At 34.3% G+C, this 27929-nt stretch overlaps 3 protein-coding genes and 1 long non-coding RNA gene across 10 annotated transcripts in view; 3 read left to right on the plus strand and 1 right to left on the minus strand.

Annotated features, from left to right (window-relative positions):
* Positions 1 to 27929, plus strand: part of LOC127841953 (uncharacterized) — a 237060-nt gene that overhangs the window by 59534 nt on the left and 149597 nt on the right. The gene's annotated exons all lie outside the window — the stretch shown is intronic.
* LOC127841945 (uncharacterized) overlaps positions 1 to 27929 on the plus strand; it is a 472965-nt gene that overhangs the window by 30083 nt on the left and 414953 nt on the right. The gene's annotated exons all lie outside the window — the stretch shown is intronic.
* Positions 1 to 27929, plus strand: part of LOC127841948 (uncharacterized) — a 167785-nt gene that overhangs the window by 28589 nt on the left and 111267 nt on the right. The gene's annotated exons all lie outside the window — the stretch shown is intronic.
* Positions 15443 to 27306, minus strand: LOC127841958 (uncharacterized). Its single transcript, XR_008031441.1, has 8 exons — positions 26826 to 27306; positions 24192 to 24253; positions 19523 to 19584; positions 18293 to 18356; positions 17815 to 17953; positions 17316 to 17365; positions 16399 to 16461; positions 15443 to 15569 (listed from the first exon to the last, which is right to left on the minus strand). It is a non-coding gene; the product is annotated as an uncharacterized LOC127841958 (long non-coding RNA).

The following is a 27929-nucleotide window of genomic DNA, read 5'->3' on the forward strand; positions in this document are numbered from 1 at the left end:
AAGGGATTTCATGTTGCCATTGTGGTATAAGAGCGTTTACTAGTATTCCTGTGACAACACATGCCGGCCATGCGTAGATAAGATTACCACGATTAGATGCGTTATGTTTCTCACTTTACTTTAAGTTAACAATCGGCTGAATGAGGTTTATTTTTGGGAGATTCTAAAGAGATTAATTCCGGAACAATATCCCTAACACCACTGTAGACTGATTGTTATCTGATACTTTGTACAGAGTCAAAATCAAAATTATCAAATTAAATATCTGAGTCATATTATGGCCTACTCACACACGGATAACGATGCATTAAGTCGAATACATGTACTTACTTTTTTTAATCATCTATTATTATCCCCAGTATTTAAAATCAAATATGCTCTGTTTATCATTATATTGAATATTTTTAACAGAGGTGGTAAATATTGTAGAGAATCGGATGAAGGCGCTTTTTAAATTGATAACAAATTTCGATTATCGCATCACATTTTTTTTAACTCGATTGGGGCATTAGATTAAATACTTAAGCTCGATTGGTCATTGTCGGCTCGGGTACTACTTACATGTACCCCGGGTACTCTTAAGTATATTTACATGTACCTTGGTTGCGGTAAATGAACTTAAGCGTATCCGGTCGATATTAGACTGTACCCAAGTTGTATTCCCGCCCAAAATCCGATGTCGTAAAACGCGCTACCGATTACCGTAAAACGGTATTGTTTATCTTAAACAAACTTCATTAAAAAAAAACTGCTTCAACTTAAACATGCTTTTTGAGTATGAGTTTCAATAATATATAAAGGCCGTTTAACAGATATTTTGACATTAATGTGAACATGATTAATTAAAAAAAATAGCCGACAACAACCGATTAAGCGTTAAAATTCCTGGGTACGTTTTAGTATATTTACCGTGCCGGGGTACATGTAAGTATACTTAACAGTACCCGGGTAAATGTAAGTAGTAGCCGAGCCGACAATGACCAATCGAGGAATACTATATAGCATGCAGTCGTTTACATTCCATTTTGTTATATTGACCGATACATTCCAGTACTGTCTTTTGCCAAGCTGTGTTTTAGCAGCTTTTTTATGAACTGTACTAAAACAATGTATATTCAGGCATGTTGAATTGAAAGTGGTCTTATAAAGGTTGCTGCCCGCTGGCTAACATTTAACCAAACATGGTTCCACGAGATCGGAAAATGACGATTCATTATGTACATCTAAGAGCCGTAGACTATTGGAAGATTCTTTCTGTCGGCCTAGCAAACTAGCGCTGGTGTTGTTTGTGTTATTCATGATGCATTTATTATCTTTAATGACGCTAAACACTTATCACAATAAACAATAATTGGTCATAAGGCTGTACATTAGAAGTATGTATTAATATAATTATTAACGACAAAGTATATTTATTATAATGAAATTGTGAGGACTGATTAATGTAATGCGTACAGTACATGTATGTCACACAATGTTATTTTTAACTTTACAAGCGACCTAGAAATGATGCAATTTGATTGTACGTATTATTTTCGATATTCTATCAAATGAACACTCACACACACACATGATACGAGTTAAAAGAATTATTCAATTAAAAACTTGTATTTATCTGATTGTTGACTAATATAGCGATTTGGAATCGTAGGGAACGGGCGCAAATATATCCTCATGTGAAATACGTCTATACTGTACCAAAAACTGTATAAACGTAGTGTATTATCTGTTAAATGATTTAATGTGTATTATCTGTTAAATGATTTGATATATACGTTTTCAGTAAGTTTAGTATATATATATATTTTTTTTTCCAGATTTTACCAGTTTACCTGCATTGGAATTTCCAACCAGGATTGTTTTCAATAGTTCAGACTCTTCTCCAATGCTGCCCTCTGTAGTACACATTCAATTGGAAAATGTCACAGTGAGTTCTACTTGGCTGCGCAAACTATTCAATGAACATTTCAAACTCGAGCATGAGATGACATGTGAGCTGATTGAATGTCGTATGGTAGGAGACAAACTCTTTCCATGTTTTACGGCATCAATGACGATTGGAGTAAACAATACTTTTGAAATATCCTACATTTCAGAAGAAAGTCCAGGTCTGTGGGAAACTCTGCGTGGTCTCAATATAAAGACTCTAAGCCTGGGTATGCATGTTTGGGATCATGTTTTGAAAGTGAAATATGCATCATCTTTTTCACAAGCTCTGACATCGCTAAAAAATCTAGAAACGCTACGTATTAACGTAGAAGCCATCACTCCTGATCTTTGGTCGGCTCTGTACAGTTTAGATATCAAGCTTGTGGCTCTGAGTCTGTATGCTCATTTGGATGGTCTGATATTGAGTCATGTAGGTATGTTGTCGCAGCCTTCCTTCTCTGTATCACAGATCGACTTGATTTATATTGACGTGAATTCGAAGCCCGATCTTTTGACGGCTCTGCACGGTCTAAATATCAAGCGTCTTAGTCTTTGTGGTAGTGGGGAAAGTTTAGACCTCAATCAGGTATTGCTTTTGGTTACTTTGCTAACGTCACTCGAACAACTTGAATACCTCTGTATATACGTGAGCAATGACAGTCTAGGTCTGTGGTTTGCTCTGAAATTTCTGAATATAAAGATTCTGCATATTGGTATTCGAGGCGAAGGTTGTAAAGTTAATCATGCAGCGTATTTGTCAACGTTGCTACCGTCGCTCAAAAACCTTGAGACTATAACGTTTTATGTAACAGATGATATATCTGTTTTATTGGAGGTTCTTTATGGTCTAAAAATCAAGAGTCTGAAAAGTTATGAGAAGCAACACTTAAGGCTGTTAGAATTTGACTTGACGTATTATAGTTCAAGTCTGTTGGAGGCTCATAACAGTCTGAATGTCAGGAGTCTCTGCCTTCAATTGTATCGGGATATGTCAACAGCAATGAACATGACTCAAACTCAAAAATCATCCCTGTATCATTCACTATCATCTCATACAGAGCTAGAAACACTTAGTATTGAAATACATGTAGACAGTTTATGTGAGGCTCTTCGATGTCTCAATGTCAAGATTCTTCATCTGACGGTTAAGTATTTCCATGTTGACATAAAAGATGCACATCAGATTTTACCTTCTTTAATGTCGCCCACACAGCTGGAAACACTCAGTATTGAAATGTCTACAAGATTGCCAGATTTTATGGGATGCGAATTCAACCATACTCTCACATCGCTTAAATGCCTGAAAGTCTTTAATATGTATATGACTAAATATTTCAAAATACTGTTACCTCAGTGTTTAAAGGATGTAACTATCTATTATGAAGCACTGACTCCTTTGGAACTGCGCGACCTGATACAAACACTTGCTTCATGTTGTCAGGCTGTTGAAGTGAAGCTGGAATTCGGATGTACACGAGTTTCTTATGATTTTAAAAAGTCATTTACAGGTCTAATCACACCGGAAGATTACATTACTATCCAACATGAAATGAATGCTCTGCAAAATGTTACAATAAGAAGATTCCGAATATGGAATCGACCATTTGAATCTACAAGATGGTCAGCATGTTACATTGGCAATATTGCTAGCGAAGATCATATTGACGATAGCGATGATGATGAGAGATATAACAAATTCATTAAAAATCTGAATGGTTATAATCTGGTGGTCAATCGAATTTCAATTCGGCTTCAAATAGTTACAAGCATCGATCTCATTAATAAATGATTTTGTATGTTACAGTGTACTAATTATTAGTATTATCCGTTACTTTGCTGCTTGTAAATAAAACATGTTATTGAATTCTTGGGCAAGACATTAATTTAACATTCTTTCCACAAAGATCTGTAACCTCAAATAATGTGTTGCAAACCTCTGAATATCATACAAGGGTATAGTTTTTCATGTCGTAAACATACATCACAGTGTTAATAAACATAAAAAGATGAGGTCGAACGTGAGTATACGACGAAGACAGATAGTTTTTGCTCTTATATTATATTTTACGCGTTTATGTTGAACTGAACCGCCTGTGATGCGTATCATGTGTTGTTTTTATGTGGCAGTTCAAATAGACTAGTGTGTGATGTTCCTTGTAACGTATGATATCATGTTTTAAAGAATACACATTTTATATTCTTAGTATGTTGCTATTGGTGCTTGATTGGATTTTATTTCTCGATGAGTTAAGGAAAATATATGATTTTCGTACTCTTTATACGACCCCGATTGAAATAAATATTTTATTATAAACAAAAAACATCACATGCTGTTTTTGTTTAATAATTTGGTACAGTAAATAACAAAACATATCTCACGATTTGCGCAAACCTCAAGCGTTTTGTATTATGTCAGCATAATGACCACGAAAATGAGTAAACCAATGTGTTTACATTAAAATGGTGGAAATAAGATCTTTATTATGTACGCCGTTGAAGGTTTATGATATTGCGTGTTCTTGTCTGTCATGATTGGTTTAATAAACACATGTTCCATAATATTTTAACCGCATTGACACTTGTCTAGAAAAGTAACTGACACTTGGCACCGATTTTGTTCATGATATTAATTGCGATTGTCTTTTATTTTCAGAAGAACACAACGTTAGATTTTTTTTCACTGAGATTTAATTTTACTTCATCAACACTAGTAACTTATAAAAAAAACGATTAATACAAGTATCAACAACGAAAGTGTGTTTTATTTTTTTGTAAAATAATAATATTGCACTACTGAATAATGGCGATAACAATGGCATTGGTGGTGGTGTTAATTATACTAATACCATTTTCGATGATGATGAATATGAATATGATGATGAATATGATGATCAATATGATGATGATTATGATGATTTTGCTGATGATTATGATGCTGCTGATGATGACGGTGAAGATTATGATGATTCTGATACTGCTGCTGCTGCTGCTGATGATGATGATGGTAAAGAAAAATAGAAAGAACATTATGAATGTATCGATAGTGCACCTGATGACGACGATGTCGATGATTATGATGCAGATGTTATTGCCTATCAAAATGGCTATCAATTCGAGAAGAGTGACGAACAAGTTAAGCAGACGGGCCAATTTTGAACATATTTGAGTGAATACACGGCTCAAATTTAAGACACATCAGTGTTTAAGTATGTATTCTCCAATACATAATCTACCTTACGAATATGTTTTTATTATTATCAGACATCTTATGTAGTATTAATAAAACACGCGACGATTTTAAGTAGATTTAGCATGTTTATGTTTCAAAAGTGTTTCGGAGTTTTACATGTTCAATAGCTTGTTTAGTACCAAACAGTTTTATCACAACAAATATTTAAATCTCCGTTGTAAGGATTATTATCAATACACAAACAATGCGTTATGCTTAAAAGGGAAGCAACTAGATAATAACTTACTTGTAATAATTGCACGAATCATCTCCTAATGGTACATGTACAACCAAAGGTCATGAAAGCGAGTAACAGTTATTAAATCAGTGAAGTATATCAAGGTTTTGAAATATCATGATTAACTAAAATGTGTGTTATAATAAATGTGGATGCATTTTAAATGTTTAAAAGCAAATACTTAAATCCATACAAGATGCACAAACGTTAAATAACAATGTCCGTAAACACAAATACATGGCATGAAATGTTCATAAAAAACGATTCAGTTCTCAAATGAAACACATGTGTTTATAAGAAGTGATTAAAAGATGTAATAGTATGATTTTTTTTGAATTGTGCATGCATTCATACAAAACACACGTTGATGACACGGACGCTGACATGCATCAATATCACACCTGATCTCACATGCAGATCAAAGCTATGTCTCGTCAAATCTTTCTGTTTCAAAAGTCTTATCAACATAGGCAATTCAAAAATGTTTTTTTTTTATATTGAAAACCACGATGGTAAAGGTAACGTACTCGTAACATATGTTAAAGCAGAGTTCTATATCAGCAAAGTAAATGTTTGAGTTTACGACAAGCACGTGATAGATGCTTGTGTTGGATATTGGATTCTCAAAATGGTCAATGATATATCAATGGCTCTAAGTAAATTTGATCACGCTTCGTATTTCACGGAACGTGACTAAATCCGCTTCTTGGATGTAAGTGTTTTCTCAAATAACGTATTTGTACATGGTCCAGAATAACTCGATTGAGGAAATTGTGATGCTCAAGCATGGTCACTGTTCGTTAAAACAGTCGATACCAAGCTTATCTGGATTGATTGCTTCGCGCAAGTTATGCATTTGGATGACGCGTATCTATTGTATCTGGATAGTTGCTAGTGTACTCTAAAATAATCATTTAGTCCGTAGTCCGAGACCTTTTGACACCGAAACATTTGCTTTGTACATTTGCTTTGTACATCATCAGTGTATAAACATTTAAGTATAAAGTATTAGTTTATATGGGGGAATGGTCACGCGCACGTGAGGCATTTAGACGGCAAGTACCTTTCAGCTAGGCAGGTTCTTGTGTGGGCTAAAAGCACGTAGAGACGTGTGCATATATGCACTTAAAAGTCCATCGGTGGGACTTTTCGACGCATTTCGATCTGAACAAGGAAAACTACATGAAATATAACAACGATGTGCGTTAACCAGGTCCCGATTTATCAGCAATACTTAAATCGGTTCCAGGTATAACTGGTTTCAGTCTCTTCCTTTAATGAAGTCGTATAACTCCGTTATAGTTGCTGATGTTTTATTAAATATAGATCATGTTGTGCTTTGTTTATATCTTATTTTAACTCAAAACTAAATATTGTATCATTTTTAACAAAGGCCAGATTTTTTATTAAATGATTTTCGGATTTTTTTCTAAGGGTGTCGGGTAGGTGGATGGAAAAAAAAGATAGGTGACCAAATATGCACTCATTTTTAAAATGTTATGGTAAGAAGTTCTTTTTAATAAGCAACAACACTGATTGTTTTCAAACATGTTGCTGTGCAACATGATCATAATCAGACTGTAGGTCTTGATGTGCAGTTTTTAAATTAGTTTGAATTTTAAAAATATCTTAACTGGTTCAAAAGGTATGCGATTGTTTCACTTGTCCATAATAAACTTGTTGGTGATTTTTTTTGCTGAGCATTTTGGTCATAGAACCTGTGCGTTTTGCGGACTTCGTGCGAAGAACTGGACCAAAAAAAGTTATCGCCACTTTATCGCGGTGTTAAAACCGCAGGTTATTCCAACTTTATTAATAAGGACAATCATTTAAGGAACCGTACAACATTAATGAATAAAGGCATTGACTATATTTTTATTACTTTGAGAAGTATGTTAATACATAAATAACAATAAGTACCTTTATAATTAAGTCTTAATAAGCTTTATTTTTATATAAATAAGATTGTTTTCCACTTGATAAACCAGATAACCGACATTATATAATAACGTTCACAATAATGTAACAGTATGCTGCATAAATGTTTCAGAATTATTTATAACAACCTAGAATCACAAAAATATACATCATCTGAAAGGAAAAATAAATCCAACATCAGAAAATAAAGCATCTCAATTCAAATTGTTAAACAGTTACATTTGGTCTTTTGGACTTGATATACATTAACTTCTGTTTAGTATCAAATTTTCCAAATTCTAAAACAACACCTATTGTAAAAAGGTTTTCTGTTAGCTGTGGTGGTCGATTTCCAGGTTTAATTAAATGAATATTTTTCACATCTATTTCTTGACAGAAAGACCCAGGATAATTGCCACCATCCATTCTTGTTGTCTGAAATAACACAAAACATATTTTTACAAACTACATACAACAAATCAACAAATAAATATCACTATCTTTGTATGTCCGAATTTTAACATATCCGAAATATAGTACATCGAGGGAAAGACCTACTTTTGATTTCAGAAATAGTTGGTATCTTAACTAAAATATATTGTTCCCAGAACATTTTATATGGAACTGTTAAACATAAATGCTCGTAAGTGCCTGTTGAAACAAGTTAACATGTGTTTATGTCATAGTATTGATTAAAGAAATAGCGTCCCTAATAATCGTTATAATTATTGATTTTCGTGCAAGTTTATCCCAGGATAACATAATTGATAGTTCAATGTCATAAAGGAGCCGTTAATCCGATAATGACCCCCATAAACTTGACTATTTCATTAGGGCATTAATGAGTTGAAATCGTTTTAAAAAATGTTGATTTTGCAATTTTTGAACTTTTGTTACGAACCAGTTCTGAACAAAACCGAAGTTTCGTACCCATTTCGTACCCATTGAAAATAACGAAAAAACACATATTATATGTACAAATTCTTAACTACAACTGCATTAAACAACACATACCATTTTATTCTCTAAAATATGACCGTATTTATGCGTAAAATATGGAAGATTTAAAGTTGATAGGCTTAAATGGGTTACGCATTTCGAGCACCTGTTAAATTAAAATCGTTCTTTTCTTATTGCTTTCATAGTAATTTTTAGTCATTTGAATATTATCAATTTTATAAAATTGTAAAGAAATAATAAAATATTTACTTACAAATCGATTCCATTCAGGATTTCATTTGACGGTTGCATCATAATTGAGAAATTAGCAGACTTTGATGATGACAGCATTGTACATAGCGTTTTTGAACAAACAATGATGGCGTAGCTTTTGGTAAATTCCAGCACATGAACATGATGAAGGATGTTCATGTATTAATGTGGTTAATTAAAACTGGGTTTATTATGATGATTTATAACTCATTTGAACTTTTTCTAAAACCCGGTAAGCGTTTCGTGTTTAAAAGCCACATGTTGGCATCCGCCAAAAAAAATCGAGATTTTTTTTTTAATTTCGTTAAAAATTGGAGTCGGCGGGTCCGAAAATCGTTTCATTTAAAAATTCGGGCCTAAAACGTTTGTACACACGTTTGTAAATTATAAAAAAAAGAGTGTTTATTCTTTTAAAAATTGACATTAGAAATGCTCCATGACTTAGATTGATCTTACATGATCCGAATTAAATGGAATTCAATAAAGAAAAAAACTACGACATTCTTATTGTAATCTTTAAAATCATAAAAGGGTCATCAAAATTAAAGAAATATTATAGCACATTAATAATATTTATTGTCATCGATGTTTTTCTGAAGGAATACAAACTAATTGAGTTGCAGTGAGTAATAAACGATCATTATTTTCAATAAATGCATTTAAATAACATGAACGTTTATTCAAAATTTGGAAGAAAATGTACAAATATGAAGAATGTTTTCAAGTAAGAACACGTTTTAGAAATATTGTATATAAGTCGTTGTTTATCAGTTAATAAACACCGATAGGGCGTTTGATGCACTGGTAATTAACCAGAAAGCTATAATACTACACAACAGCACGAACAGATGTCAAAACACTTCTTCATAAAGATAACGAGTTACTTATGTTTAGCATCACTTTTGTTCTAAGTGATTGAATAATTTAAATAAGACATATATTTTGCTATAGTGCATTTTGATTAAGGACTTTTTTCTGCTTTATATATGAGTAGTGTAATACAATCTTCGTTTATAAAAAATACAGCAAGTGTCTTTTACAAATTTGTACAGTTACTCTTAATTAATTTTGCATGTTTCATATCAATTTTATTAATTACAACATTTTGAAAGACAGTATATTTTAATAACAGGCGTTATAACTTCTCGGTAAAGGAGAAAAATATTTTCACGCGAGTCATCACTTACCACTGAATAAATATGTAACAATTATCTAGTAATTATATTTAAACAAGTGACCAATAGCAAATACCATTCAATCTCTAATTTGCCAAGATTGTTTGAATTCAGATAATGATATTGAGTAGCTTGGACATCTGACTGATATTAATTCAACGTCAGAGAGATATTTTTATCAATGGTAAGGAAACCTAAATGTCCGGCACGAAGTCGTGTCAGACCTAGTTTAGGTCTAAAGGTTCACGTTTGTGTATCATGGTAAATTATATTTACAGAACTTAACGCTCTTTAACATCTATGTACATACATACAGTTTAAACATCCATCAGAGGATTATTTTATTTTTTATCAAGAGAGAATAAAAAATCATATTCCCTGTTTTTGTCACATAATTGCACAAACAGCATGTTCATGTGTCGTCAACGAAAAAAAAGAATATTCATATTACTATTTCTATTGAAAATACTTGTAGAGAAAATTGGAATATTAAAACACACACTATGTGTTTATTGTGTTATGCTATCGGGCATTGCGTGAGACATTATTGATGCTCAAAAAAATGTGAATTCGAACATGATTAGACAAAAAAGCATGTATTAAAAATCAACCGTTAAAATTATATGTTTAAATTCTTATGTTGGATCAATTAAAATCAACTGGTTATACATCCCTTCGGTCCAGTTAAGATTAAAAAAATGTAAGTTCATAATATTTATTACACTATGATATTCCGATCAAATAATTATTAAAATATGTTGTGAATCGCGCACACTTTGTTCAAGGACTGTACCGTTGTTCTATGATTATCTGAGAGAGTATATCGCTTTCCCAATATCCTTAACGATATTGACATGAAACGACCCAATATATTTTATATCTTATACGATCAATATTTACACAAAAATACTCTTTAACAGACGCCTTGACATAATAATTCTAAGTCATCGTTACAGTCCGATAGTTGCATTAACTCTATATATGGCGATATCGTGCGTCATACTGCTGAAGTAAAGTATCATAATTATGCGCATGTTACGCAAATATCATTGACGTGCAACTGAGAACATCTGCTGGACCCGTCATCATATGAGGCCAGAGTAAAGCAGCAACAAAGATGTAAAATTTGCAATGAATTAAATACAAACGTACTTTGATTTACGTTAACATTGCTTGACAGGTACGCATATTTCTAGTTCAAGACCAGTTTCGGTTGTATCTGGTTATACATGTGCGCGAATCCCTTATGGTAAAGATGCTTGCGTTTTTAAGCTGAGAAATTGCTACCAGACGCTGTGTGCCAACATAAATAAACAAACTGAAACCTAGAGGAAACAACAGGCTCTGCATTTAATCGTCAGTCGATGGAACATCTGTGAATAGTGGAGTTAAGTTAATACACCGTCTTTCATAAAAATATTACTAATGATTACCTAGTTGATTTAAAACTAGATTTAGACAAACATATAAAACTGTTAAATCATGTAAATAAATGTAATATAAAACTTACAATATTAACTCATACTGCATGTTTTACGTCTGCAGTTCAGTATCAAACGACTGTCAGTTAACCCGGAGAAGCACCATCTATAAAACGTGGACCCTAGCGTCAGTTTCGGTTTAGTCGACTACGAATTTACGAAAGACGAATCGTACGCTTAGACTAACCGCAAATGGCATTACCAAAAATGGTATGCATTCGTACAGCTGTCCTTTTTTAATTCATCTAAATTATACCTTGGTCTCTTTTTATTAACACTTTTAACTTCTACCATCAGAAACGAGTTGGAAGTAATCTCTCAATTATCTTCCAACAAATGAAACATATCACAAAGACGTGCGGTAGGCGTTGTACATTCTTATGTTGTACTTTCTCTACATATGAATTGTCATGGTTTGAATCTGCTCAGAAACCAACGGTCAGTTGATCGTCGATTATGATATCAAAGGCTGTTTGACAAACACCCAGGTAATTGTTACTTGGGTTTATGTTTATGCATGTTATCGACAAAGAACATGCAAATACAAAAACTGATTATAACATATTTTGAGAGAGTATATTAACTATATCCATATTAATTATATATCAAATAAACATGTTGGCCGATTCGCCATTACATTATAATATATAGCTTACTTAAGTTTACTATTTATTAAGATGCTGTTTGATCGCGGTATGCATACATTATGAATATATAGTATATCATACATATTCATGATGTATGGTAGTGTGCAACATGATTGTTCTTTAGACAAACGGGAGCTAGATTGCTTACAAAAACATATTGGTATATGCATACCATTACCCGAACCACAATGGCATCATATAAAGCTTCCAGTGGACGCTAGACGAAAGCTGTCACATTCAGTGGAACGAATTAGTTATGTGACTTACAACCAACCAGCAGGCGGTGCAAATTTCTTAACGAATCCAACCACATCAATCCTTACGCAGTTTTCTTCGATCCTCATTTTCAATAGGTTAGTTTCTATATAGAAATAACATCGAGTACGCATACACAAACGAAATCGATATGTTTTTTTATTTATTTATCATTCCCTTTTGAGATAGTGTGCTTGCAATTGTTTAAGTATATTGAATGCAAGCGTTTTAAATCTAAACCTTTTTTTTAAATTATTTTTGAACTTCCTTGCTGTCATACGTTTTCTTCATAACATTCTATTTGAATGACTAAGACAATGAAATCTTTTTTAACTATCATTTTAGGAAATATTTGGAAATCTACTAAAGGCGCAAACGTGTTCGTCAAGACTTGTGTCCAAAATGCTTATTGGACGTTGAAGATGAAGCTGCATTCGTGTTGTGCAGAACCGAACCAAAGCGGTCATGATGCCACGTATTACCTGATATATAACGGGTATCGATAAATCTTTCATTGACATTTGATTGATCGTGTAATTATTTGCGTAAGTAGTGCACTGTTCAATAGCACTATGCTGTCGATTTTTGAAGGCAGGTTAGTTTTATAGTTGTCGAATTCATGTTATATTTTTAACATGGTTGACTTTTAGATTAAAGAAACAATTGACGAAGGACCACATGCCAACATACATTACGTATTAATGACAAAACATCGATTATTGATCAGACGAGTGAATTGTACACTTGCGAAATGTTTGTCTCGTTTTTATAACCCGCTGGGAAATTTAAGTTCGTATAATATATATGCAAAAACCAAACTTCACAAATCATAATTCAACGGTGATCTTTCAGTTTAACGACCACGATTGTGCATAAGTGGATGTCTGAATTGGTGCAAATAAAAAACCTAAACAAGACATAGTCGGTAAATATGTACGATACGAAAACCAAATAGGGCGCATTCAAATCATAAGTTTATTGTCCCCACGGGATGCATTTACTTAATACCACGTGCATTTTTGACGATCACAATTGCGCGCAATCGGTACATCCCATGAAATAATGTTATGAAGGGATGTTTTTGAAAATAATTATTCAGTCAATTAGCCTTTTTTATAATTGTTCTTCTTTTCGTGTTTTCCAAACGGGCGTATTTGTAAATTCCCGGAAGTTTATTAAGAATCTGATTATTTGCAAAATAGGACTAATATGCATATACATTGTCGAATCAAGATCCAAAAGGTAAAATACTCGGGATAACTGAGGGCTTTTACAGGAAAAAAATAGCTCTATTGAAATAATGGTGATTGTAATTTAAGAAGCCCCTGCTCGATAAAGCAATGACCTACTTATATACAATGGTTTCATTTGTAAATAAACTAATGTATAGCGTGCGTGAAAAACCAATAATGACGCAAGGCCACGAAGCCCGCATACGCAAACAATGACTTTACCAGGTTTTAAGATCTTGATTACATTCTTAACGTGCATTCGTTCGCGCTTTATATAGATGTATAGATGTGTTGTTCTTCTATTATCATTTGATCTCCAAATTTTGGAGAGAGACATGTTCGACTGGTATTGATATATAATACGACACATATTTCAGCAAGGAGCTCACAATGAAATGCACAATAATACGATAGAATAATATATATATTATATGTCATAATACAATGACACCGTACAATATATAATTATTTAACTATTCATTCTTTCTGGTTACGTCAACTTGAAACTGGATATAAACAATGTATTCACAGTCTTTAACAAAACATTTCAGTAAAGAAAGCTTTAAAGTGGGTATTAATTACAAAACGCCGGGATCGCATTGCGTTGCGTCAGATTACACAGACACATGGGTTATGTGACTTTTTGTTTGAAACCTAACAGAGGATGATCCTTTTGTTTGAATAAACACGCACTTAAACATTGCTTAAGCGCGATGTGTTATTTTGTAGAATACTATCGCGACCATGAAGTGTTTCATTGCTTTTTAACCTGGGGTGTGTCTGGTAAATATTGCAGTGTCATGAATGCGACTATCGCGTGCTATACGCACATTGTGTAATTTGATCATCGGCAACGCACTCCTGCAAAAGGGAGCTTATACCTTTTACTGCGATCAGGCAACGTCTACTGTTTATTCCCCATTTCGAAAGACATTTTTCTCCTAGTTTCGTTAAACATATCGTGCTGATGTTGTTTCCGAAGATTTCTAATAATAAACGACGATACAGAGAAGAAGATAGACATACATACGCTTAGAAGAAAAGAAGTAAAATGCCCAAATAGTTTTGAGATACTAACTATACTAAGTCTAATGTGTATAATACCATAGTACATGGGTGTACAAAGAATACATTAACCTATCATTTATTTAATCCGCAAGCTTGGTACGTGGTGTCGCACTGATAAATAACATATTTAATATGCATTCAATATGTATGCGTGCCGTTAAGTAACACATCCAAATATGAAAAGTACATGATTAATACCAACTATCATGCCCTCATGTGTTAAAGGGGCCTTTTCACAGATTTTGGCATTTTTTTAACTTATTCATTAAATGCTTTATATTAATAAATGTAAACATTGGATCGTAAAAGCTCCAGTAAAAAATCAAGAAAAAAAATAAAAAAATGAAAAGAACATTGCCCGGAGCAGGTTTCGAACTAGTGACCCCTGGAGTCCTGCCAGAGTCCTGAAGTAAAAACGCTTTAACCTACTGAGCTATTCCGCCGAGTACACATTCATGACGTATTTTATACCTTATATAAGCAATCTTCGTAGTTTCACAAAATTTCACGACAAAAACAGAACTCTCCAAATTATTCAATCGTTTCGCGTTGCAACGCTTTATAATTTTTAGGTTTTAAAATCGTCAAAAGATGCATATAATGGCTATATTAGAGCATGGTTAATGTTCAGTATTACTGTTTCCTCACAAATATCATAACTAAAACGAAAACTTACGAATCTGAAACAACTTTTTTCAATTTTGTCAATTTACCAAAGCGTGAAAAGATCCCTTTAATATAATATGTAAGTGTGTTGACTTTCTATTTCAAGTTGTTGTATGTTTTCAGAAGTAAATACAGGGAGTATAGTGAGAAATATATAATAACCCAATATCAAGATTAAGAAAATTGACTGCCCGAAGTATGTTGCATGTACATGTATTAGTTACTTGAACCCTCGTACCGTTGAATACAAGGGGCATAATTTTAATAATCATCATATAGTTTAAGTGTACACGGTTGCATACCATATATAAAACCTCTATGCAATGTGTTTTCCAAAACCAATCAGGTAACACAATAGGTTTGTTATTGGATGAAAAAAAAATAAGGAAATCCCATGATATTTCTGCTTTTAAGCTACCTGCGTATACATTTGTTAGTGAAATAGTTTAATACTATTCGATTTTTAGAGCGAAGACCATTGTTTTTCTTGTTGTAGAACATTGTCCTTGACGTGACTGACCTGAAATGAAAATCCAATCTACCTCTATTTGAAAGCAGGATATATTCAAAGATGCATTAAGGTTCCAGGTTAAACTCAAATAATTGAGGAGTATATCTGTTTTAAGCCAGTCAATCAAAATGTTATTTTCCAATATAATTATAAGATAATAAACGTTTAAAAAAAATCTTGCTAAAATCGTTATTATATATCCTTCTATAAAGTTGAATGTACAATTTAACAAAAACTCATTTACTTGTTTGCATCGTGATGCTCAATATTGGTTTGCTTTATTGGCAGTGACATACAATTATGGCACATGTAAGTCATGCATAGGTCAAAGTTTGTGTGTTTTTGTATCATGTCTTCGGGAATGGTACCGGTAACATTTCTTAAATAGCAGCGTTTCTAATATACAGTCATGATTGTGACTCGTTACACTATTATGCTTTAGTTTAATTAGTTTAAACTTATTTCTTTTAGCTTGATTGCATAGAAAGCCTAAGGTTTATTTGAAATGCTCTCGAGACTGTTTCCTGGGCCTATAACCAGTACTTGGTGTATATATGGATATGTCTGGAGACAAGGCCTCTGGCAGAAACTACAAAGTGAGAAAATAAATGGAAAATGTTTTAAAATAATAACCAACATGTATAATAATATAAAATCACAAGTCATAACAAGCCAAGGACAAACTGCCTTCTTTGATTGCCTAGTCGGAGTACGACAGGGCGAAAACTTAAGTCCTTTCCTGTTTAATATCTTCCTAAATAATATTCACCAATACCTAAATTCATGCGGGACAAATGGACTAAATAACGAAATATCTGTTAACGGTCTACAAATATACCTAAAAATGTTTTTACTTCTCTATGCGGACGATACAGTGATATTCAGTGATGACCCCTCAGATCTACAAAACGCACTAAATAATTTCAAAACATACTGTGATAACTGGAAGCTTAACATTAATTTAAATAAGACCCAAGTAATGATCATTGGAAAAGGCAACACAAGGCGAAATATCACACATAAATTCAAAATTGGAAATGCAGATATTTAAACTGTAAATGAATACAAATATCTAGGCATATATTTCACAAAAACCGGTTCATTTGTCAAAACCAAAACATATATTGCTGAACAAGCCACTAAGGCCATGTTTGCCCTACTCCGCAAGATAAAAGCACTATCATTACCGTATGACCTGCAGATAGATCTCTTTGAAAAAAACATAAAACCAATACTCCTTCACGCCAGTGAAATTTGGGGAATGGGAAATGTTGATGTAATCGATAGAGTGCAGCTCCGCTTCCTCAAATATATATTTAACCTAAAAAGCTCTACACCCTCATATATGATATATGGTGAAACTGGCCTCACACCAATAAAACTAGATATGCAAAAGAAATCTATTGCTTTCTGGACTCGCCTAATAGATAACACAGAATCAGCCGAAACATTAAAACTTTCTTCCAAGATATATCACTTACTCTTAGACCTACACTCAAAACATTCATTAAATTCGCCTTGGATAGAAAACATAAAAACAATATTATGTAACCATGGTTACTCAGGAATCTGGTACAGCCAATCATTCATGAATGGCAAATGGCTTAACAAATCACTGACAATAAAACTAAAAGATATTTATATCCAGAGCTGGAAGGCAGATCTTGACAGAACTTCAGATACAAATACTTACAAAATTATCAAACAGACTTTCACGCAAGGTTCGTACCTAAAGGTATTACCCCAGATACTTACCCAAAACCTGATCGCCTTCTTCACTAGAAACCACACACTACCTATTGAAACTGGAAGATGGCAAAATATACAGATACATGAGAGAAAATGCCCATTCTGTGATGACATAGGTGATGAATTTCACTACTTATTCAAATGCCCAATATGTATTACAGAAAGAGAAAAATATCTAAATAAAAAGTACTATATAAATCCAAATACAATCAAATTTCACTCGCTGGCATCAAGCGGAAATTACAAATGCCTTAAGAATCTCAGCTTATTTTGCAATAAATCACAAAATACTTTAAGCGGACGCGTACACGCTAGAATTACACGCATGTGAGACTCCTATATTTTGTTTCGATAGGGGATTTCAAAAAAATATGCAAATTTGTAAAAACTAAGTTAGGCTTTCCCCATGTGCAGTCTTACAGTATGCTAAGACAATACAATGGGGTACTTAACCCTATACAAAAATAAATTAACAGAAACACAAAAGAAGAAAAATGTAACGAACCCAACCCCATCCAGCCTAGAACTCCAACCTCATGTCAAAGTGTCAGTCTGTTGATTTGACCAACCTTGCTATCCCCAGTCCAAAGTGAATACTTTTGCTGGGCTGGTGAATAGTAAAGTTTGTCAGCAAATCTGATATCCTGAAAATTAAATAAAACAAATCTTTATTAAATGGAATAAAATTAAACCATGATTAAACTTCATTGCAAATAACCGGACACTTGAAATCTGAAAGTTATGTAGATCTAATCAATATGCACACATGTAAATAATTATAAATTTGTATATATGATAAATTATGCTGTTGTTTTTTTCTGTATTTATGTTTATGTGTATCTATATGCTCTTTCTCCTTTATGTTAATGCAGAAATATGCGCTGAAACTGAAAAAAGGCACTGTGTTCCTCTTTGCTTGATTATTGATTGTCTTGATATGCTTTGATCCTTAATTAACCGTAACAAAATGATAGCCAAAATACCTTTCCCTGAATCACGAAGAACTCCTTACAAGCAAATCCACTGTACTCCATCGTAAATTATGCCCTAAAGGTTACAAAATACGTAATTAAATGATTAAATCCCCGATTTACAAAACCGTTACACACGTGTTTCAATACAACTACACGTAATACATGACGGTATCGCCAAATTAAGGTTACAATATACCAAAAGATTTCCTTAACAAATTCAATGTAAAATCAACAACTTCAACGAAAAATAAAGTCAAACTTTTGCGCGTAGACACCCCCATACCCATACCTTTTCTTAAAGAGCATGCCAAGCCGAATGGATTTAAACATGGGTGCCTTTAAACTGCAGCAGATGGCCAATATGCACTGCCAGCTCTCATTTAGAGGTTCAAGAGAATACAAAATTTTATATTTTGGGCAAGAAATAAGTACTTTTGACTATTTTTATGGTGGCAATCAGGTGAAAATGGAGGTTCATAACCGAGCGAAAGAAAAAATGCTCATGTTGGGGGTTTAGACCGGAAGGAAAGGTTAAAATGAACAAGATACATATATTTAGGCAAGCATTATAAGCTTAGCAATGAGGTTCCATGTACTAGCAGGGCCAGAAAGGAGCTCAGATCAATGTAGGCTTCCTGAAAGGGGTTTCTAGTACTTCTTCTGGACACACAGCTTCACGCAGAATTCTCAACACAACAAATATCATCGATCCATGTCACCTTTGTATGCAAAGACACGCGAATAAGGTCAATACTTCCCTTACATCACTGAATGAGAGAATCATGTACCAAATAAAAAACAAAACTGGTTGCTGAAAGTGCCAAATTTTGGCAAAAAGATCCCACTTAGGTAAATGATGAAGGGGACACTTGCTGCAACAATCCTATGTTTAAGTCCGACGCGACATCCTTTCAAGCCAGAACATTAACAGTAAGCGCTATTGTGAGAAAACAATACCAAACACAAGCTAATTGTAGGGTTACAAGTAGCAAATTAACTCAGCTGTACTGCATACATGCTCAGGAACAAGGATAAACCTGTTAAGTGCCAACTTCCGCTGCCAGCAAAGCACGAGCTTTACGTGTCGGGATGCGGAACTATAGATTCAAACTGAACGGGGAATTGCACAACGGCAAGGGTTTGAGTGACCACAAACCTGATTATGGCAGTATTTCACACCTTAAGCATCATTAATATGCTTATTTGCTTGTGTACATGATAATAATTTAGTATTATTACCTGTTTTGCCATCAATAACCCTTATGCAGTGGCCCTCGGCTTAGTCGCAGACATTCCTCTACCTGAAAAAGTCAAAATACCCAATTGAAATAGATATAAAATGAAAAAAACACATGCATTTATGTATTTTAAGTGTATTTATAAGAATAATATGTAGTGATAAGCTTGTTATATTCATGATTGTACTAAATATGAAGGCTGGCTCAGCTAAGCATCTGCTGCACTGTCCAATCTGTAAAAATGTCCGCCATTCCATATCGGTGAAATGGGGCTCTGTTTGAATGTTAATGCTTTATGCACAAGCTATTGTTGCGTTACTGGATCATTGAGACCCAGGCGTTGAATTCTGACATCATGTAGTACATTAATGCTACACGGTCAACCAATATGCCTTTGAACTTAAGTTGGAAAGCAATTTAGCCCTTATTTGGCTATATAAGGGTGGAGGGTCAACTTGAAAAACAACTATTTTGGGTAAAATCATCTGAATTCATGCATTTAATGCACTTATAATCTTCTCTTTTGCTAAGAAATGACCAAAAATCAGCTTTACCAGTCATATTTTGCACTTGCAGATGATATTTCATTTTTACCTAAAGTTTGTTTAGGTTACAATATACCAAAAGATTTCCTTAACAAATTCAATGTAAAATCAACAAATTCAATGAAAAATAAAGTCAAACTTTTGCGCGTAGACACCCCCATACCCATACCTTTTCTTAAAGAGCATGCCAAGCCGAATGGATTTAAACAATAAAAAAGATAGGTCATGCAGTATGTAAGAAAGAACTCGACGCGAATCAACGGTCACTGTTTTAAGGCCACCTTTTTACCGGCTGATCTCCAGTTGATTAGGGTTTCCCGCCATCTGTCAAAATCTCATGTAGTCTCCAACCTATAAGCAAAACACTGAATTTGTAGTATACAACAATGTTTTCCCTACCACATGCACACAGAAATATTCAAAAATAAAGTCATGGCAAGTGCACATACAGAGAATTGTGTCTTCAAATAAATGACGTTCCATTTTTTAGAGGGTATAGCATTGGACACCAAAATGATTTAGTATATTGTAACCTAAAGGAGAAATATTTTCTGATTAAAATGTGTTTTTCTTGCATATTATTATCTTCCTATTCATATTGCACCAATATATTAAGTTTGGCTGGATTATCTGTCCATTTGGCCATTTTATATCATATTTTCACACGCTGGTGTTTTCCGTCCGAAGAAGGCGATTTTAGGCCTGTTGGAGCTTAAATGTCCCTTTAAGATTTAAAGCTGTTGTGTTCAATATCTGCAACAAAATACCAAAACAAACCAAATGGATAGGCACCTGGGGCTTATGCGGGGTGGGAAAAGAATGAATTTGTTAGATATTTTCACTCTAAGCAATTTTGATAATGTCTTTTTAGTGTTTTTTTTTTTTAAATAACCCCAAAAATGTCAATTTCAAAGCAAAAAAAAATCCAATTTCATCCAAAACAATAAACAAATTAGTAAAAATGAAAGATCAAAGATAATTTGAAGTGTAGAAATCAATAAGCTTCCAATAACTTTTTGTTGCGCAACAATAAAAGTGTGAAATCTTGAAAGCGCCTTGTCCCTCGGAGCCCCTTTATTTACCAGCAGCCAATGATATATTTTAACACATAATGTCATGGGTGCCTTTAAACTGCAGCAGATGGCCAATATGCACTGCCAGCTCTCATTTAGAGGTTCAAGAGAATACAAAATTTTATATTTTGGGCAAGAAATAAGTACTTTTGACTATTTTTATGGTGACAATCAGGTGAAAATGGAGGTTCATAACCGAGCGAAAGAAAAAATGCTCATGTTGGGGGTTTGGACCGGAAGGAAAGGTTAAAATGAACAAGATATATATATTAAGGCAAGCATTTAAGCTTAGCAATGAGGTTCCATGTACTAGCAGGGCCAGAAAGGAGCTCAGATCAATGTAGGCTTCCTGAAAGGGGTTTCTAGTACTTCTTCTGGACACACAGCTTCACGCAGAATTCTCAACACAACAAATATCATCTATCCATGTCACCTTTGTATGCAAAGACACACGAATAAGGTCAATACTTGCCTTACATCACTGAATGAGAGAATCATGTACCAAATAAAAAACAAAACTGGTTGCTGAAAGTGCCAAATTTTGGCAAAAAGATCCCACTTAGGTAAATGATGAAGGGGACACTTGCTGCAACAATCCTATGTTTAAGTCCGACGCGACATCCTTTCAAGCCAGAACATTAACAGTAAGCGCTATTGTGAGAAAACAATACCAAACACAAGCTAATTGTAGGGTTACAAGTAGCAAATTAACTCAGCTGTACTGCATACATGCTCAGGACCAAGGATAAACCTGTTAAGTGCCAACTTCCGCTGCCAGCAAAGCACGAGCTTTACGTGTCGGGATGCGGAACTATAGATTCAAACTGAACGGGGAATTGCACAACGGCAAGGGTTTGAGTGACCACAAACCTGATTATGGCAGTATTTCACACCTTAAGCATCATTAATATGCTTATTTGCTTGTGTACATGATAATAATTTAGTATTATTACCTGTTTTGCCATCAATAACCCTTATGCAGTGGCCCTCGGCTTGGTCGCAGACATTCCTCTACCTGAAAAAGTCAAAATACCCAATTGAAATAGATATAAAATGAAAAAAACACATGCATTTATGTATTTTAAGTGTATTTATAAGAATAATATGTAGTGATAAAGCTTGTTATATTCATGATTGTACTAAATATGAAGGCTGGCTCAGCTAAGCATCTGCTGCACTGTCCAATCTGTAAAAATGTCCGCCATTCCATATCGGTGAAATGGGGCTCTGTTTGAATGTTAATGCTTTACGCACAAGCTATTGTTGCGTTACTGGATCACGGAGACCCAGGCGTTGAATTCTGACATCATGTAGTACATAAATGCTACACGGTCAACCAATATGCCTTTGAACTTAAGTTGGAAAGCAATTTAGCCCTTATTCGGCTATATAAGGGTGGAGGGTCAACTTGAAAAACAACTATTTTGGGTCAAATCATCTGAATTCATGCATTTAATGCACTTATAATCTTCTCTTTTGCTAAGAAATGACCAACAATCAGCTTTACCAGTCATATTTTGCACTTGCAGATGATATTTCATTTTTACCTAAAGTTAGTTTATAAAGGAGAAATATTTTCTGATTTAAATGTGTTTTTCTTGCATATTATTATCTTCCTATTCATATTGCACCAATATATTAAGTTTGGCTGGATTATCTGTCCATTTGGCCATTTTATATCATATTTTCACACGCTGGTGTTTTCCGTCCGAAGAAGGCGATTTTAGGCCTGTTGGAGCTTAAATGTCCCTTTAAGATTTAAAGCTGTTGTGTTCAATATCTGCAACAAAATACCAAAACAAACCAAATGGATAGGCACCTGGGGCTTATGCGGGGTGGGAAAAGAATGAATTTGTTAGATATTTTCACTCTAAGCAATTTTGATAATGTCTTTTTAGTGTTTTTTTTTTTTAATAACCCCAAAAATGTCAATTTCAAAGCAAAAAAAATCCAATTTCATCCAAAACAATAAACAAATTAGTAAAAATGAAAGATCAAAGATACTTCGAAGTGTAGAAATTAATAAGCTTCCAATAACTTTTTGTTGCGCAACAATAAAAGTGTGAAATCTTGAAAGCGCCTTGTCGCTCGGAGCCCCTTTATTTACCAGCAGCCAATGATATATTTTAACATATAATGTCATGGGTGCCTTTAAACTGCAGCAGATGGCCAATATGCACTGCCAGCTCTCATTTAGAGGTTCAAGAGAATACAAAATTTTATATTTTGGGCAAGAAATAAGTACTTTTGACTATTTTTATGGTGGCAATCAGGTGAAAATGGAGGTTCATAACCGAGCGAAAGAAAAAATGCTCATGTTGGGGGTTTAGACCGGAAGGAAAGGTTAAAATGAACAAGATACATATATTTAGGCAAGCATTATAAGCTTAGCAATGAGGTTCCATGTACTAGCAGGGCCAGAAAGGAGCTCAGATCAATGTAGGCTTCCTGAAAGGGGTTTCTAGTACTTCTTCTGGACACACAGCTTCACGCAGAATTCTCAACACAACAAATATCATCGATCCATGTCACCTTTGTATGCAAAGACACGCGAATAAGGTCAATACTTCCCTTACATCACTGAATGAGAGAATCATGTACCAAATAAAAAACAAAACTGGTTGCTGAAAGTGCCAAATTTTGGCAAAAAGATCCCACTTAGGTAAATGATGAAGGGGACACTTGCTGCAACAATCCTATGTTTAAGTCCGACGCGACATCCTTTCAAGCCAGAACATTAACAGTAAGCGCTATTGTGAGAAAACAATACCAAACACAAGCTAATTGTAGGGTTACAAGTAGCAAATTAACTCAGCTGTACTGCATACATGCTCAGGAACAAGGATAAACCTGTTAAGTGCCAACTTCCGCTGCCAGCAAAGCACGAGCTTTACGTGTCGGGATGCGGAACTATAGATTCAAACTGAACGGGGAATTGCACAACGGCAAGGGTTTGAGTGACCACAAACCTGATTATGGCAGTATTTCACACCTTAAGCATCATTAATATGCTTATTTGCTTGTGTACATGATAATAATTTAGTATTATTACCTGTTTTGCCATCAATAACCCTTATGCAGTGGCCCTCGGCTTAGTCGCAGACATTCCTCTACCTGAAAAAGTCAAAATACCCAATTGAAATAGATATAAAATGAAAAAAACACATGCATTTATGTATTTTAAGTGTATTTATAAGAATAATATGTAGTGATCAAAGCTTGTTATATTCATGATTGTACTAAATATGAAGGCTGGCTCAGCTAAGCATCTGCTGCACTGTCCAATCTGTAAAAATGTCCGCCATTCCATATCGGTGAAATGGGGCTCTGTTTGAATGTTAATGCTTTATGCACAAGCTATTGTTGCGTTACTGGATCATTGAGACCCAGGCGTTGAATTCTGACATCATGTAGTACATTAATGCTACACGGTCAACCAATATGCCTTTGAACTTAAGTTGGAAAGCAATTTAGCCCTTATTTGGCTATATAAGGGTGGAGGGTCAACTTGAAAAACAACTATTTTGGGTAAAATCATCTGAATTCATGCATTTAATGCACTTATAATCTTCTCTTTTGCTAAGAAATGACCAAAAATCAGCTTTACCAGTCATATTTTGCACTTGCAGATGATATTTCATTTTTACCTAAAGTTTGTTTAGGTTACAATATACCAAAAGATTTCCTTAACAAATTCAATGTAAAATCAACAAATTCAATGAAAAATAAAGTCAAACTTTTGCGCGTAGACACCCCCATACCCATACCTTTTCTTAAAGAGCATGCCAAGCCGAATGGATTTAAACAATAAAAAAGATAGGTCATGCAGTATGTAAGAAAGAACTCGACGCGAATCAACGGTCACTGTTTTAAGGCCACCTTTTTACCGGCTGATCTCCAGTTGATTAGGGTTTCCCGCCATCTGTCAAAATCTCATGTAGTCTCCAACCTATAAGCAAAACACTGAATTTGTAGTATACAACAATGTTTTCCCTACCACATGCACACAGAAATATTCAAAAATAAAGTCATGGCAAGTGCACATACAGAGAATTGTGTCTTCAAATAAATGACGTTCCATTTTTTAGAGGGTATAGCATTGAACACCAAAATGATTTAGTATATTGTAACCTAAAGGAGAAATATTTTCTGATTAAAATGTGTTTTTCTTGCATATTATTATCTTCCTATTCATATTGCACCAATATATTAAGTTTGGCTGGATTATCTGTCCATTTGGCCATTTTATATCATATTTTCACACGCTGGTGTTTTCCGTCCGAAGAAGGCGATTTTAGGCCTGTTGGAGCTTAAATGTCCCTTTAAGATTTAAAGCTGTTGTGTTCAATATCTGCAACAAAATACCAAAACAAACCAAATGGATAGGCACCTGGGGCTTATGCGGGGTGGGAAAAGAATGAATTTGTTAGATATTTTCACTCTAAGCAATTTTGATAATGTCTTTTTAGTGTTTTTTTTTTTAAATAACCCCAAAAATGTCAATTTCAAAGCAAAAAAAAATCCAATTTCATCCAAAACAATAAACAAATTAGTAAAAATGAAAGATCAAAGATAATTTGAAGTGTAGAAATCAATAAGCTTCCAATAACTTTTTGTTGCGCAACAATAAAAGTGTGAAATCTTGAAAGCGCCTTGTCCCTCGGAGCCCCTTTATTTACCAGCAGCCAATGATATATTTTAACACATAATGTCATGGGTGCCTTTAAACTGCAGCAGATGGCCAATATGCACTGCCAGCTCTCATTTAGAGGTTCAAGAGAATACAAAATTTTATATTTTGGGCAAGAAATAAGTACTTTTGACTATTTTTATGGTGACAATCAGGTGAAAATGGAGGTTCATAACCGAGCGAAAGAAAAAATGCTCATGTTGGGGGTTTGGACCGGAAGGAAAGGTTAAAATGAACAAGATATATATATTAAGGCAAGCATTTTAAGCTTAGCAATGAGGTTCCATGTACTAGCAGGGCCAGAAAGGAGCTCAGATCAATGTAGGCTTCCTGAAAGGGGTTTCTAGTACTTCTTCTGGACACACAGCTTCACGCAGAATTCTCAACACAACAAATATCATCTATCCATGTCACCTTTGTATGCAAAGACACACGAATAAGGTCAATACTTGCCTTACATCACTGAATGAGAGAATCATGTACCAAATAAAAAACAAAACTGGTTGCTGAAAGTGCCAAATTTTGGCAAAAAGATCCCACTTAGGTAAATGATGAAGGGGACACTTGCTGCAACAATCCTATGTTTAAGTCCGACGCGACATCCTTTCAAGCCAGAACATTAACAGTAAGCGCTATTGTGAGAAAACAATACCAAACACAAGCTAATTGTAGGGTTACAAGTAGCAAATTAACTCAGCTGTACTGCATACATGCTCAGGAACAAGGATAAACCTGTTAAGTGCCAACTTCCGCTGCCAGCAAAGCACGAGCTTTACGTGTTGGGATGCGGAACTATAGATTCAAACTGAACGGGGAATTGCACAACGGCAAGGGTTTGAGTGACCACAAACCTGATTATGGCAGTATTTCACACCTTAAGCATCATTAATATGCTTATTTGCTTGTGTACATGATAATAATTTAGTATTATTACCTGTTTTGCCATCAATAACCCTTATGCAGTGGCCCTCGGCTTGGTCGCAGACATTCCTCTACCTGAAAAAGTCAAAATACCCAATTGAAATAGATATAAAATGAAAAAAACACATGCATTTATGTATTTTAAGTGTATTTATAAGAATAATATGTAGTGATAAAGCTTGTTATATTCATGATTGTACTAAATATGAAGGCTGGCTCAGCTAAGCATCTGCTGCACTGTCCAATCTGTAAAAATGTCCGCCATTCCATATCGGTGAAATGGGGCTCTGTTTGAATGTTAATGCTTTACGCACAAGCTATTGTTGCGTTACTGGATCACGGAGACCCAGGCGTTGAATTCTGACATCATGTAGTACATTAATGCTACACGGTCAACCAATATGCCTTTGAACTTAAGTTGGAAAGCAATTTAGCCCTTATTCGGCTATATAAGGGTGGAGGGTCAACTTGAAAAACAACTATTTTGGGTCAAATCATCTGAATTCATGCATTTAATGCACTTATAATCTTCTCTTTTGCTAAGAAATGACCAAAAATCAGCTTACCAGTCATATTTTGCACTTGCAGATGATATTTCATTTTTACCTAAAGCAAGTTTATAAAGGAGAAATATTTTCTGATTTAAATGTGTTTTTCTTGCATATTATTATCTTCCTATTCATATTGCACCAATATATTAAGTTTGGCTGGATTATCTGTCCATTTGGCCATTTTATATCATATTTTCACACGCTGGTGTTTTCCGTCCGAAGAAGGCGATTTTAGGCCTGTTGAAGCTTAAATGTCCCTTTAAGATTTAAAGCTGTTGTGTTCAATATCTGCAACAAAATACCAAACAAACCAATGGATAGGCACCTGGGGCTTATGCGGGGTGGGGAAAAGAATGAATTTGTTAGATATTTCACTATAAGCAATTTTGATAATGTCTTTTTAGTGTCTTTTTTTTTTAATAACCCCCAAAAATGTCAATTTCAAAGCAAAAAAAAATCCAATTTTATCCAAACAATAAACAATTAGTAAAAATGAAAGATCAAAGATACTTCGAAGTGTAGAAATTAATAAGCTTCCAATAACTTTTGTTGCGCAACAATAAAAGTGTGAAATCTTGAAAGCGCCTTGTCGCTCGGAGCCCCTTTATTTACCAGCAGCCAATGATAT

The sequence above is a fragment of the Dreissena polymorpha genome, chromosome 8 (assembly GCF_020536995.1).
Source record: "Dreissena polymorpha isolate Duluth1 chromosome 8, UMN_Dpol_1.0, whole genome shotgun sequence".
In the NCBI taxonomy this organism is placed as follows: domain Eukaryota; kingdom Metazoa; phylum Mollusca; class Bivalvia; order Myida; family Dreissenidae; genus Dreissena; species Dreissena polymorpha.